Genomic DNA, 7,818 nt, shown 5'->3' with positions numbered 1-7,818 from the left:
CCCAGACAGGAACAACAGGAGTGGTGGGGCAGCTTTGGGCACCACAGTGTAAGAACTAAAGCTGTTAGAAAGTGCTCAGAGCAGGGACACGGGGATGGCGAGGATCTCGAGGGGAAGGCAGTGAGGAGCTGCTGAGGGCACTGGGATTGTCCAGCTGGAGCAGGAGGCTGAGGACAGAGCTCCCCAGGGCTGCAGCTCCCATCTCTGCTCTGGGCCAGGGCCAGGAGCCAGGGCACGGCTGGGGCTGGGCCAGGGCAGCTCAGGCTGGAGCTCAGGGCAAGGTTCTTCCCCCAGAGGGTGCTGGCACTGCCCAGGCTCCCCAGGGAATGGGCACGGCCCCGAGGCTGCCAGAGCTCCAGGAGCCTTTGGGCAGCGCTGCCAGGGATGCCCAGGCTGGGGTTGCTGGGGGCTCTGGGCAGGGACAGGGGCTGGACTCAGGATCCTGGTGGGTCCCTCCCAGCTCAGGGGATTCCATGATTCTCCTGGTTAACAAAACTGGAGCCCATTGGAGAATTGTTGAAAGCTTCAACTCTGCAAAGACTCCAGACACAGCTGGGACCAGGTGAGATGGGAAGAACCAAACCAGTGTGGACCTGACACCTGACTCGTGAAAACCCCAGCCCAGCACTTGGGGAGGCCCTGCAGGGTTTGGCAGAGGGCAGGGGTGGGGCTGTGCTCTCCCTGTCGTGTTTCTCCCCCGTGGAGGGACTGGTAACTGTGAGCCTTGACACAGAGACAGTCCAGACAAGGACGTGTCCCTCTGCTTTGGCACCCCCCAGCAGCAATGCAGGTAGAACAGGCCACCAGCACTGTCACCTGGAGCTGCATGGGGACAAAAAACTGTTCTCTGGGTTAAAAATGCTGTAGGAAATGGTCCTGTGGAGCTGGTCCTGAGAGTGCACGTGATGCTGTTGTGCACTGCAGTCTGTGATGGTGACAGAAGCGTGGCTGTGGCTGGGATGGTGCAGAGATATTTCATCAGGGCAGTTGTACCAATGCCAGGATATCTAACAGCTGGCCCCAGAAATAATTGTCATTTCTGGTGTGAGACAGTTGTGGAATGAGCAAATTAATCACAGCCAGGGCCATCTCTGGACTTTGCCCTTCTGCTCTCTGCAAAGTGTCACCCCCAGGGGCTCTGGGCTGGGCTGCTGTGCTGGCAGTGGGCAGCAGCATGGAGGGCATTGTGCTCTGCGCCTCCTCTGCTCCTGCAAGGCTTGGGCTAAGCCAGGCCCATCTGACACAGGAGATTGAAAAGAATTGCAGGGAAACAAAGAGAAATTCTAAGCTTTCCTCAGAAACCTATTAAAGTCCCTGTCATTTGCTCAGAACACATGGAATAGCCTTTATTACAGGCATTTTGCTGAGCACAAAAGCTACTTTCAATAACACAGGAAGGGAAAAATCATTACAAACTTGCAAGAATCAAGGACCATCTTGCAGAATCTCTTTGTCATGAAACAAATTATGAAAGGCTATAAATAGATGACCATTATTAGAACAAGGAGCTCTCTAACTGGGCTCTGTGCACAGGGAATGAACTGCTTCCCTCCCAGCCAGGGGGGAGCTGAGGCAATCAGCAGGTACGTCACAGGCTCTCCAGGGTGCAGCAGAAAGCAGAATTAAAGTCCTCCTGCTTCTGAAACTGGGAGAAGCATTTGGAGACACAAGTTACTTAAAAGGCTGTTAAAAATACACAAAATACACACAGGTACTCCCCCACCACAGGATGGGGCTGAGCTTAGTCAAGGTCACACCTGGAGGTGTCCAAGGGCAGGGTGGATGAGCCTGGAGCAACCTGGGAGAGTGGAAGGTGTCCCTGCCCATGGCAGGGCTGGAATGAGATAAAATTTAAGGTCCCTCCCAACCCAAACCATCCCAGGGCTGTGTGGCTCCATGGTGTCACTGCTGAACAGAGCACAGGACAGAGTCTGGCTGTGCTATCCAGCTCCTCCATGACCTCCTGGTTCCCTTTCTCGCCTCTCAGGGGGTTTCCTCCTCCTTGACTGCTTGAAAAAATGACTCCTCTGAATTTTATTTTTTTTAAATTCCAGCCTAACATATTCATTCCTGCTCATTAAAATAGTTCCTCCTCCTTCTGGCTGTTTACTCCTGTGGTATTTCTGTGACTTACTCATGTCTACTTTTAGCCTTCCTGTGGACAGACTAAACATAATCAACTCCTTCCATCCCCCCTAAGGCAGACCTGCCATTCCTGTGCCATTCCCCCTGGCAGATTCCTGGATCTGCCCTTCAGTCCCATTTGCCTGGCAGGGTGCCCAGGTGAAACTGGGCATGGCTGGCTCTCTAAAGCTGGGCTTTCTAAAGCTGGGCTCAATTGGCACTAACTGCTTTTCATAGTTTGGTTACATTTGCAGTAATACAACAATCCCATGCTCTTTCCCAGGTTTTTCATGGAGTTGTGACCTGCAGGAATGAGAATGTTTACTTATATTCCAACTGTCCTGAGCAGGTCAGTGGGATCTCCCTGGCTGAGTCCAGGAGAATCAGAATGCCAGCATTAAACCCTGAGGGCCCTGATGTGGAAAAGACAAGATATGGAAATTTTCCAGGATATGGAAATTTTAAGGGTGAGCAGCACAGTCAGGGAGAGACTGGGAGCTGCAGGATTTGTGCAAAGGAAGAGTCTTGAAAAGTTGCCCCAATGGCTCTGAGACATTTTTGCCAGCGCTGTTACCTGTTCATGGGATCTCTTATCCCCACAGGAACTGCTGGTTTGGGGTTTTCTCCTTGAACAGGGCATAATCCTTTCCAAACACTCATGGAGCAGTGTTTGGGATGTGGTGATAATTGATAAATTCCATTCTGAGCTGCTGTGTCCAGCACAGAGCTGAGCTTTGCTGGCTGCCGGGGCTGCTGTGCGTGCAAGAGGCTCCCACATTCCAAAGGAAAAAATGACTCCTCCCAATGGGCCAGCAGGATTTTCTGTGCTTCTGGGAAGGTGCCATGGAAGTCTTGGGGAGCAGCAGGACCATGTTCACATCAGGTTTAGTGTCTGCACCCAGCCTTTGGGGCAGCCAGCAGCTCTCCTGGTGCTCTTAGTGCTGTGTTTGATGCTCTTTGTGGGCCTTGGGGCTCAGGAGGAGCAGGTGGTGATCTCACAGGCTTCAGGAGATCCTAGAAACATTGAGGCTGGAAAAGACCTCCAGGATCAAGTCCAACCTTTGGCCAAACACCCCTGTGCCCACTGTACCATATCTCAAAGGGCCACATCTCCCTGGTTTTTGAACACTTCCAGGAATGGTGACTCCAGCACTTCCCTGGAGAACCTGTTCCAATGCTTAAAAGGCAGGGAGACAACAATGTCCCTGGGCAAAACTCTGCACCAAGGCTTTGGAGAAATCCTCTTGGATGTGAGTGGAAGATGGGCACAGATGTCCCTGTGGATGCTGTGCAGCTCCCTGGTCCTGGCACACTGGAACATGGAGCTGGTATTTCATATTTTTTAATATTATTTCAGAAACATTTCCTATTTGTTTTTTTAAACATTGTTGTTAAATCCACAATATCTTGTTTGGAATAATGGATTGAGTGTATTCATTATGGGAGAACTGGAAAATTGATGAATTTGGGTGATTTTCCCCCACTCTGAATTCTGCAGTCCTACCAACTTTATTAATAATTTTTTTCCTGTGGCTGAGGCTACAAAGCTGCCCTTTGATCCCTGTGTATGTTAGATTTTAACATTAGTGTCAATTGTATTTCTAAGCCCAAAACCTCTTTAAACATGGGAACATTTTCACTGGCTCTGGCTCAAGGCTTCCCTCCCTGGATTAAGCTATTTATTGTTTCCCACATGTCTTAAGAAATGGATTAGTTGAGGCATTTGTGGCCTTTCCTAGGACTGACATGGAGGCAGAAATGCAGCTCTGTAACACAGTCCTTGGATTGGGGCACCTTGATGCTGCAGGGCTGCTGGGCCACAAAAGTCACTGTTGTTTATAAGGAAAGAAATGATTTCTCTGTCCAGCTTGATGGAACCCTTGGAAGGAGACCCAGGAATGAAAAGTATTCCAGAGAAATGCACAGAGTCCAGGATGGCTTTAAAAATAGAAATTATATTCTGAAGTTGTGAGAATATCAAAAGCAAGTTTTCATGGATAGGCAGGAAGACACCTTTAAATCTCCCTAAAGAAAGCAATAAAAGCCTGTGTGGGTGTGGATTGGGCAGGTCACAGCCCTGGCCCTGAACAAACCCACAGAGCACCAGCCTGGCCCCATCCCTGGGGCAGAGCTGCACGACCTCCTCTCACCTCTGAATGTTTCTGCAGCATTTCCATCCCACAGGTTACAAAAACCACGGGATCAGAGAATCCTGCAATCTCCCGAGCTGGGATGGACCCACCAGGATCGAGTCCAGCCCCTGTCCCTGCCCAGACACCCCAACAACCCCAGCCTGGGCATCCCTGGCAGCCTCAGGGCTGTGCCCATTCCCTGGGGACAAGGAAGAGGTGCCCTCCCTGCCTCCCACATTTACCTGGGCTTCAGGATTTGGATATAAACACTTCACCCTCTTTCCACCTCTAGTCAAGCTCTGTCTTTGAAAGAGAAGGAGATGATGGGTGATGGATACAAAGGGATTCCAGGTTCCCTGGTAAAATCATCTTTGCCCCAAGCTGATGCTCAACAAGCAGCATCAGAGAGTTTGGGCTCTGCATTGCAGCAGGGTCACTGGGAGAGGAGCTCTGGCATTAATATCAGCTACTGCAGAGATTAGGAACTCAGCAAAACACATCCTGAACATTTGTCCTCTTTGCACAGAAAGGAAAGACATTAATTTTTCAGAGGATCATTTCCATCCCCACCAGGCTCAGCTAGGCTGAACCCACAAGCCTGATTGCAAAAGTGAACTTGAACCACAAAGATATTTTTGGGTCTTGCTCTGTGGTCTCCTCTGAAAGCCAAATAAAGAGATAAAGCTGGAATGAGGGACAGGGGGAATCCAGGTAGAGCCACAACAGCCTGGAGATAAATTCCCTTTTAGTAAAACCCATCTATTTTCCAGGATCTGGGGTTACAATAACAGTAACTTGTGCTCATTTATTAATTGCAGATTAATGGGAACCCTGCTGGCTTCTGTTTCTTTGTCCTCACTGGGATATATTCAGAGGAAAGCAGGGAAATTCCTGCAGGTCAGTTGGGGAGGAAACACATCCACCCTCCAAAGCTCACGTTTTTGGGACAACAGAGCTGGAAAGAACCAGCCTGGGGAGAGGCAAACAAAGCTCTATGTCCCTCATGCCACCCTGTGTCCCCCTCCACAAGAAAAAAAATCTTTCAGGCTTTTGAGCCTTCCTTCCCTCAGATGAAAAAGGCCCTTTTAAAATTCAGAAATGACTCTTTCCATCACTGGTTTGGCTCATTTGGACTCAATATAGGGAGTCTACTTGAAAATGAATAGGGAAAAGAGATGTGCTAAGGCAGAGGAGGAAATCTCATAAATCTGGACAGCAATTCATGGAATTCAAGATGCAAAATCGGTTAATTCTTACCTATTACTTCATTCTTAGAAATGATCCCTTTCCTGTACCCCCAGCAGGGCTCTGTAGATGACTGATGTTACTGATTCTCCACAAACCATATTTACAATGTTTTCAGCCAGCTCTGCAATCACTGAGCTCTGGAGCCATAATTTGATCCTCCTGCTGCTGCCTGAAGAGATGAAGCAGCTCTGACTGTAAATACCTGGCAGCCATTCCAGCTTTGTCCATCAGTGACCCTCCCAAAGTCTGCAGGGTCCAGAAGGCTCCAAACCCCATTAGTGGATGTTCCCCTTCTCTGAATGCTGTACATTAAATATATTTCAAGGGTACAACGCTGACCATTGCTGGTTTCTCTGCTTCTCATTGCCTGTTGTTTGGTGTAGGTGCTGGGGGATGTTTGTATTTCACTTAGGCTGGGCTGGATGCTCCAAAAAACAACTTCAGGAACACATAGGGGTTAAACAGGAAGATAAAGCAGTGAGGTCCTTGCAGGAGGTGCAGACCCTCCCCAGGCTCCAGTGAGATTTGAACTCACGACCCCTGGTTTACTAGACCAGTGCTCTAACCCCTGAGCTATGGAGCCACTGAAATTTGGGTGCTTTTGCCTCTGCAAACATTTCATATCATAATTTTCTCATAACTCTGGTGGGAAACAGCCCCAGTACTGCTGGGATGTGCTCCAAAGATTTTCAATTCTCTTTCCAAACTGCACCAAAACCCATCAGAGACACAAAACCACCACCACAAGGTGAACCCAAAGCTGGAATTGACTGTCCTTCAGCTCATCCCTGTCGGGACATCAAGACGGATGAGAAGTTTACAAAGAAATTATGATACTGGGGCTCTTCATAGTTATTGCACTTATTTAGCAAAAAAGAAAAGAAACAGGGGCCATGAAGGTGCTCCAAAAGCTGAAGGCCCTCTCATATGAGGAAATGCTGAGAAGGGAAGGGAAGGGAAGGGAAGGGAAGGGAAGGGAAGGGAAGGGAAGGGAAGGGAAGGGAAGGGAAGGGAAGGGAAGGGAAGGGAAGGGAAGGGAAGGGAAGGGAAGGGAAGGGAAGGGAAGGGAAGGGAAGGGAAGGGAAGGGAAGGCTCCAAGGTGACTTTTTTGTACCCTTTCAGTACCTGAAGGGCCTCCAAGAGAACTGGAAAGGGACTTTTCATAAGGACATGGAGGGACAGGACACAGGGAATGGCTCCCACTGCCAGAGGGAATGGATGGATGGGATATTGGGAATTGGGAATTGTTCCCTGGCAGGGTGGGCAGGCCCTGGCCCAGGGTGCCCAGAGCAGCTGGGGCTGCCCCTGGATCCCTGGCAGTGCCCAAGGCCAGGCTGGACAGGGCTGGGAGCACCTGGGACAGTGGGAGGTGTCCCTGCCATGGCAGGGGAGGAACAAGATCTGCATTAGTGTCCATTCCACCCCAAACCAGTCTGGGATTCTCTTGTACCCCACTGCTCCCACTGGAAATCAGCTGTGTATTTATTTCTCCCTCTCAGCTCTTCACATTTGTCACTCCCTGCTTAGGAGTCCATGTTTTGTTCCTTCCCTGCTGCTTCATCCTCCCTTTGAGAGCCCTTTGGGTGCCACCTCCAGGCTGAGTCTGATGGACTGGGGCTGAGCACTTCCCAGCTGGGGCTGAAAGTGTCACAGAAGTGGGGTGAATGTGGAGGAAGCAAGAATCACAGAGAACAGAGCTTTGGATTTAGCATTTGGCCAATGAGAAGCCCTGTGGTGCCCAGGAATATTGGTGTTAGAATTGTTCAGTGTGGGCAGTGCCAGAGTGACTGGGAGACTCCTCCTGTAGATCCCCCTGTGGTGCCCTTGGGGGATTTCTGCACAGAAGGAGGAGCTCTGGCCCTTGTGCACCAAGTCTCAGCTTCCTCACATCCAACAGGCAACTCCTGCAGAACTGGAATAGAAAATCCCTGTCTGGAACACCTCAAATTTGGGGGAAGTATTTGTGGAGCCTGTCAGCAAGGCCAGGAGAGGTTGCTGGCTGTGCATTAACCCTCAGGCACAGAAATGTCTCATGGCAGGGGAAAATGTACAGCAGCAGTTGAAGAGGACTCTGAGTTTCAGGGTAGATGCACAAAGAGAAAATATAAGTACAAATGGTTAAAGGGTGACTCAGAATAAGCCACATTGTGTCTATTATTCCTGGTCTTTTTTGTGGAAGAAAATTGCTCTCTTTGAAAGAAACCAGAAATTAAGACCATCCATCCTCCCAAGCACAGAAAAACACAAACCCTCATTAGGTGGGCTGAAAGGCAATTCTCAGGCCTTTATCTGACAAGCTAAGAGCAGGATTCTG

At 49.7% G+C, this 7,818-nt stretch overlaps 1 non-coding gene across 1 annotated transcript; it reads right to left on the bottom strand.

Moving 5' to 3' along the window:
* Positions 1 to 6,014: 6,014 nt before the first annotated feature.
* TRNAT-AGU (transfer RNA threonine (anticodon AGU)) lies at positions 6,015 to 6,087 on the bottom strand. Its single transcript has one exon. It is a non-coding gene; the product is annotated as a tRNA-Thr (tRNA).
* Positions 6,088 to 7,818: the final 1,731 nt, after the last annotated feature.

This window comes from Agelaius phoeniceus, chromosome 21, assembly GCF_051311805.1.
Source record: "Agelaius phoeniceus isolate bAgePho1 chromosome 21, bAgePho1.hap1, whole genome shotgun sequence".
NCBI classification, from domain to species: Eukaryota; Metazoa; Chordata; class Aves; order Passeriformes; family Icteridae; genus Agelaius; species Agelaius phoeniceus.
The sequence above is the reverse complement of the archived record's forward strand: the minus strand, read 5'-3'. Positions and strand labels throughout refer to the sequence as shown.